Here is an 8,027-nt window from a genome sequence, read left to right as displayed (position 1 = left end):
CGTTCTCCCCGAAACGATCAGTGAGTGACACGTCATTAGACGTCGGTGGCCATATTGCTACAGCAGCAACCGGTGACCCAGATAAAACAATTACTGTCCCGAGTTGTTCTAATGTAGACGTTTCGACTGATGGAAAATGGATGACGCGAAAACGCAGAAGAGTAGGAAATATAGCTAAAACTAATGACTGTTTACTTGGTAAGTCCTTGGTGGACTCTCAGACCAATCCGCCAAAGTCTCATAGTAAAGCTTCGTCTGACATTGTTGTGAGTCATTCGCTTGACTCCCAGGACTCTGTTAAAATAAAAACTAATCGTAAGCTACCAGTAGTTAAAATACAGGATCTAACGTCACGGTCGAAAACTGTGAACACAGTTTCAAAAGAAGCTAAACCCATCCCTAGTTTAATTATTTGGAATCTAGAGGAGTCGAAAGACAACGACCCTGCTAAAAGACACGCACATGACCTACAGTTAGTGGAGTCTGTGGTAAGGAATGTACTACCTGAAGAGGTTTCAGGGGTACATATTACAAAAGTAATACGACTTGGTAAATGGGTTGGAGGCGAGACCCAACCAAGAAGAATCCTGAAGCTGGTTCTCGGGAGAAAAGACGTTATGGCGGATGCGCAAGTAAGTGCAGCGCGCCTGCATAAATTTGCCTCACTCGATCAATACTCAATGGCAGATAATCATAACTTAGGTTTGATTATGATTTTTGATCGTTACCGCGCTCTATTTAAAAGGACAGTGGTATTCTTTCTCGTTGAGTTAATTAACTGTTTTGATCGTAAATTACGCATCAAAACTACTGTTTACACTTTAATTGCATCTACCCCAGTTAAAGTGATATTTTATTGAGTTTTTCGATTTTGCTTCTGTGTATTTATTGCATCGAAGCATACTTGGTCGACTTTTACTTGGTTTATTTAGTTAAGGTTTGAAAATCCTTCTACATATCCTGTTTTCGTCACCGTTCTAGTTGATTTTCAAGATGGCTAGGTCTACTCATAAATGTGGACAACCATACTGCTTATTTCCCGTGGATGAAGGGATGCAATGTGATGAATGTAATAAGTGGTTCCATAAGATGTGCACCCGATTAAGCCCCACTGCATATAAAGGTGTTCAAAGCCCAACTCTCATTGGCTTTGTAGTTTTTGTTGCTCGAGCAAAACATTGCTTATCCAGGAAGCAATTAGTCTCCTGGTGTTGGCTAATAAGACGGTTGATGAGGGCTGTACTGATAACATTGGTACGGATGGCGAAGATTGCGTTAGTGTCGTAAGTGCTATCACGGCGCAAGCCAGACATCTACCTGTGCAACCCGCAGTTAAACGTTCTCCCCCGAAACGATCAGTGAGTGACACGTCATTAGACGTTGGTGGCCATATTGCTACAGCAGCAACCGGTGACCCAGATAAAACAATTACTGTCCCGAGTTGTTCTAATGTAGACGTTTCGACTGATGGAAAATGGATGACGCGAAAACGCAGAAGAGTAGGAAATATAGCTAAAACTAATGACTGTTTACTTGGTAAGTCCTTGGTGGACTCTCAGACCAATCCGCCAAAGTCTCATAGTAAAGCTTCGTCTGACATTGTTGTGAGTCATTCGCTTGACTCCCAGGACTCTGTTAAAATAAAAACTAATCGTAAGCTACCAGTAGTTAAAATACAGGATCTAACGTCACGGTCGAAAACTGTGAACACAGTTTCAAAAGAAGCTAAACCCATCCCTAGTTTAATTATTTGGAATCTAGAGGAGTCGAAAGACAACGACCCTGCTAAAAGACACGCACATGACCTACAGTTAGTGGAGTCTGTGGTAAGGAATGTACTACCTGAAGAGGTTTCAGGGGTACATATTACAAAAGTAATACGACTTGGTAAATGGGTTGGAGGCGAGACCCAACCAAGAAGAATCCTGAAGCTGGTTCTCGGGAGAAAAGACGTTATGGCGGATGCGCAAGTAAGTGCAGCGCACCTGCATAAATTTGCCTCACTCGATCAATACTCAATGGCAGATAATCATAACTTAGGTTTGATTATGATTTTTGATCGTTACCGCGCTCTATTTAAAAGGACAGTGGTATTCTTTCTCGTTGAGTTAATTAACTGTTTTGATCGTAAATTACGCATCAAAACTACTGTTTACACTTTAATTGCATCTACCCCAGTTAAAGTGATATTTTATTGAGTTTTTCGATTTTGCTTCTGTGTATTTATTGCATCGAAGCATACTTGGTCGACTTTTACTTGGTTTATTTAGTTAAGGTTTGAAAATCCTTCTACATATCCTGTTTTCGTCACCGTTCTAGTTGATTTTCAAGATGGCTAGGTCTACTCATAAATGTGGACAACCATACTGCTTATTTCCCGTGGATGAAGGGATGCAATGTGATGAATGTAATAAGTGGTTCCATAAGATGTGCACCCGATTAAGCCCCACTGCATATAAAAGGTGTTCAAAGCCCAACTCTCATTGGCTTTGTAGTTTTTGTTGCTCGAGCAAAACATTGCTTATCCAGGAAGCAATTAGTCTCCTGGTGTTGGCTAATAAGACGGTTGATGAGGGCTGTACTGATAACATTGGTACGGATGGCGAAGATTGCGTTAGTGTCGTAAGTGCTATCACGGCGCAAGCCAGACATCTACCTGTGCAACCCGCAGTTAAACGTTCTCCCCGAAACGATCAGTGAGTGACACGTCATTAGACGTTGGTGGCCATATTGCTACAGCAGCAACCGGTGACCCAGATAAAACAATTACTGTCCCGAGTTGTTCTAATGTAGACGTTTCGACTGATGGAAAATGGATGACGCGAAAACGCAGAAGAGTAGGAAATATAGCTAAAACTAATGACTGTTTACTTGGTAAGTCCTTGGTGGACTCTCAGACCAATCCGCCAAAGTCTCATAGTAAAGCTTCGTCTGACATTGTTGTGAGTCATTCGCTTGACTCCCAGGACTCTGTTAAAATAAAAACTAATCGTAAGCTACCAGTAGTTAAAATACAGGATCTAACGTCACGGTCGAAAACTGTGAACACAGTTTCAAAAGAAGCTAAACCCATCCCTAGTTTAATTATTTGGAATCTAGAGGAGTCGAAAGACAACGACCCTGCTAAAAGACACGCACATGACCTACAGTTAGTGGAGTCTGTGGTAAGGAATGTACTACCTGAAGAGGTTTCAGGGGTACATATTACAAAAGTAATACGACTTGGTAAATGGGTTGGAGGCGAGACCCAACCAAGAAGAATCCTGAAGCTGGTTCTCGGGAGAAAAGACGTTATGGCGGATGCGCAAGTAAGTGCAGCGCACCTGCATAAATTTGCCTCACTCGATCAATACTCAATGGCAGATAATCATAACTTAGGTTTGATTATGATTTTTGATCGTTACCGCGCTCTATTTAAAAGGACAGTGGTATTCTTTCTCGTTGAGTTAATTAACTGTTTTGATCGTAAATTACGCATCAAAACTACTGTTTACACTTTAATTGCATCTACCCCAGTTAAAGTGATATTTTATTGAGTTTTTCGATTTTGCTTCTGTGTATTTATTGCATCGAAGCATACTTGGTCGACTTTTACTTGGTTTATTTAGTTAAGGTTTGAAAATCCTTCTACATATCCTGTTTTCGTCACCGTTCTAGTTGATTTTCAAGATGGCTAGGTCTACTCATAAATGTGGACAACCATACTGCTTATTTCCCGTGGATGAAGGGATGCAATGTGATGAATGTAATAAGTGGTTCCATAAGATGTGCACCCGATTAAGCCCCACTGCATATAAAGGTGTTCAAAGCCCAACTCTCATTGGCTTTGTAGTTTTTGTTGCTCGAGCAAAACATTGCTTATCCAGGAAGCAATTAGTCTCCTGGTGTTGGCTAATAAGACGGTTGATGAGGGCTGTACTGATAACATTGGTACGGATGGCGAAGATTGCGTTAGTGTCGTAAGTGCTATCACGGCGCAAGCCAGACATCTACCTGTGCAACCCGCAGTTAAACGTTCTCCCCCGAAACGATCAGTGAGTGACACGTCATTAGACGTTGGTGGCCATATTGCTACAGCAGCAACCGGTGACCCAGATAAAACAATTACTGTCCCGAGTTGTTCTAATGTAGACGTTTCGACTGATGGAAAATGGATGACGCGAAAACGCAGAAGAGTAGGAAATATAGCTAAAACTAATGACTGTTTACTTGGTAAGTCCTTGGTGGACTCTCAGACCAATCCGCCAAAGTCTCATAGTAAAGCTTCGTCTGACATTGTTGTGAGTCATTCGCTTGACTCCCAGGACTCTGTTAAAATAAAAACTAATCGTAAGCTACCAGTAGTTAAAATACAGGATCTAACGTCACGGTCGAAAACTGTGAACACAGTTTCAAAAGAAGCTAAACCCATCCCTAGTTTAATTATTTGGAATCTAGAGGAGTCGAAAGACAACGACCCTGCTAAAAGACACGCACATGACCTACAGTTAGTGGAGTCTGTGGTAAGGAATGTACTACCTGAAGAGGTTTCAGGGGTACATATTACAAAAGTAATACGACTTGGTAAATGGGTTGGAGGCGAGACCCAACCAAGAAGAATCCTGAAGCTGGTTCTCGGGAGAAAAGACGTTATGGCGGATGCGCAAGTAAGTGCAGCGCACCTGCATAAATTTGCCTCACTCGATCAATACTCAATGGCAGATAATCATAACTTAGGTTTGATTATGATTTTTGATCGTTACCGCGCTCTATTTAAAAGGACAGTGGTATTCTTTCTCGTTGAGTTAATTAACTGTTTTGATCGTAAATTACGCATCAAAACTACTGTTTACACTTTAATTGCATCTACCCCAGTTAAAGTGATATTTTATTGAGTTTTTCGATTTTGCTTCTGTGTATTTATTGCATCGAAGCATACTTGGTCGACTTTTACTTGGTTTATTTAGTTAAGGTTTGAAAATCCTTCTACATATCCTGTTTTCGTCACCGTTCTAGTTGATTTTCAAGATGGCTAGGTCTACTCATAAATGTGGACAACCATACTGCTTATTTCCCGTGGATGAAGGGATGCAATGTGATGAATGTAATAAGTGGTTCCATAAGATGTGCACCCGATTAAGCCCCACTGCATATAAAGGTGTTCAAAGCCCAACTCTCATTGGCTTTGTAGTTTTTGTTGCTCGAGCAAAACATTGCTTATCCAGGAAGCAATTAGTCTCCTGGTGTTGGCTAATAAGACGGTTGATGAGGGCTGTACTGATAACATTGGTACGGATGGCGAAGATTGCGTTAGTGTCGTAAGTGCTATCACGGCGCAAGCCAGACATCTACCTGTGCAACCCGCAGTTAAACGTTCTCCCCGAAACGATCAGTGAGTGACACGTCATTAGACGTTGGTGGCCATATTGCTACAGCAGCAACCGGTGACCCAGATAAAACAATTACTGTCCCGAGTTGTTCTAATGTAGACGTTTCGACTGATGGAAAATGGATGACGCGAAAACGCAGAAGAGTAGGAAATATAGCTAAAACTAATGACTGTTTACTTGGTAAGTCCTTGGTGGACTCTCAGACCAATCCGCCAAAGTCTCATAGTAAAGCTTCGTCTGACATTGTTGTGAGTCATTCGCTTGACTCCCAGGACTCTGTTAAAATAAAAACTAATCGTAAGCTACCAGTAGTTAAAATACAGGATCTAACGTCACGGTCGAAAACTGTGAACACAGTTTCAAAAGAAGCTAAACCCATCCCTAGTTTAATTATTTGGAATCTAGAGGAGTCGAAAGACAACGACCCTGCTAAAAGACACGCACATGACCTACAGTTAGTGGAGTCTGTGGTAAGGAATGTACTACCTGAAGAGGTTTCAGGGGTACATATTACAAAAGTAATACGACTTGGTAAATGGGTTGGAGGCGAGACCCAACCAAGAAGAATCCTGAAGCTGGTTCTCGGGAGAAAAGACGTTATGGCGGATGCGCAAGTAAGTGCAGCGCACCTGCATAAATTTGCCTCACTCGATCAATACTCAATGGCAGATAATCATAACTTAGGTTTGATTATGATTTTTGATCGTTACCGCGCTCTATTTAAAAGGACAGTGGTATTCTTTCTCGTTGAGTTAATTAACTGTTTTGATCGTAAATTACGCATCAAAACTACTGTTTACACTTTAATTGCATCTACCCCAGTTAAAGTGATATTTTATTGAGTTTTTCGATTTTGCTTCTGTGTATTTATTGCATCGAAGCATACTTGGTCGACTTTTACTTGGTTTATTTAGTTAAGGTTTGAAAATCCTTCTACATATCCTGTTTTCGTCACCGTTCTAGTTGATTTTCAAGATGGCTAGGTCTACTCATAAATGTGGACAACCATACTGCTTATTTCCCGTGGATGAAGGGATGCAATGTGATGAATGTAATAAGTGGTTCCATAAGATGTGCACCCGATTAAGCCCCACTGCATATAAAGGTGTTCAAAGCCCAACTCTCATTGGCTTTGTAGTTTTTGTTGCTCGAGCAAAACATTGCTTATCCAGGAAGCAATTAGTCTCCTGGTGTTGGCTAATAAGACGGTTGATGAGGGCTGTACTGATAACATTGGTACGGATGGCGAAGATTGCGTTAGTGTCGTAAGTGCTATCACGGCGCAAGCCAGACATCTACCTGTGCAACCCGCAGTTAAACGTTCTCCCCCGAAACGATCAGTGAGTGACACGTCATTAGACGTTGGTGGCCATATTGCTACAGCAGCAACCGGTGACCCAGATAAAACAATTACTGTCCCGAGTTGTTCTAATGTAGACGTTTCGACTGATGGAAAATGGATGACGCGAAAACGCAGAAGAGTAGGAAATATAGCTAAAACTAATGACTGTTTACTTGGTAAGTCCTTGGTGGACTCTCAGACCAATCCGCCAAAGTCTCATAGTAAAGCTTCGTCTGACATTGTTGTGAGTCATTCGCTTGACTCCCAGGACTCTGTTAAAATAAAAACTAATCGTAAGCTACCAGTAGTTAAAATACAGGATCTAACGTCACGGTCGAAAACTGTGAACACAGTTTCAAAAGAAGCTAAACCCATCCCTAGTTTAATTATTTGGAATCTAGAGGAGTCGAAAGACAACGACCCTGCTAAAAGACACGCACATGACCTACAGTTAGTGGAGTCTGTGGTAAGGAATGTACTACCTGAAGAGGTTTCAGGGGTACATATTACAAAAGTAATACGACTTGGTAAATGGGTTGGAGGCGAGACCCAACCAAGAAGAATCCTGAAGCTGGTTCTCGGGAGAAAAGACGTTATGGCGGATGCGCAAGTAAGTGCAGCGCACCTGCATAAATTTGCCTCACTCGATCAATACTCAATGGCAGATAATCATAACTTAGGTTTGATTATGATTTTTGATCGTTACCGCGCTCTATTTAAAAGGACAGTGGTATTCTTTCTCGTTGAGTTAATTAACTGTTTTGATCGTAAATTACGCATCAAAACTACTGTTTACACTTTAATTGCATCTACCCCAGTTAAAGTGATATTTTATTGAGTTTTTCGATTTTGCTTCTGTGTATTTATTGCATCGAAGCATACTTGGTCGACTTTTACTTGGTTTATTTAGTTAAGGTTTGAAAATCCTTCTACATATCCTGTTTTCGTCACCGTTCTAGTTGATTTTCAAGATGGCTAGGTCTACTCATAAATGTGGACAACCATACTGCTTATTTCCCGTGGATGAAGGGATGCAATGTGATGAATGTAATAAGTGGTTCCATAAGATGTGCACCCGATTAAGCCCCACTGCATATAAAAGGTGTTCAAAGCCCAACTCTCATTGGCTTTGTAGTTTTTGTTGCTCGAGCAAAACATTGCTTATCCAGGAAGCAATTAGTCTCCTGGTGTTGGCTAATAAGACGGTTGATGAGGGCTGTACTGATAACATTGGTACGGATGGCGAAGATTGCGTTAGTGTCGTAAGTGCTATCACGGCGCAAGCCAGACATCTACCTGTGCAACCCGCAGTTAAA

This window comes from Schistosoma haematobium, chromosome 3, assembly GCF_000699445.3.
Source record: "Schistosoma haematobium chromosome 3, whole genome shotgun sequence".
Taxonomy (NCBI): domain Eukaryota; kingdom Metazoa; phylum Platyhelminthes; class Trematoda; order Strigeidida; family Schistosomatidae; genus Schistosoma; species Schistosoma haematobium.
The sequence above is the reverse complement of the archived record's forward strand: the minus strand, read 5'-3'. Positions refer to the sequence as shown.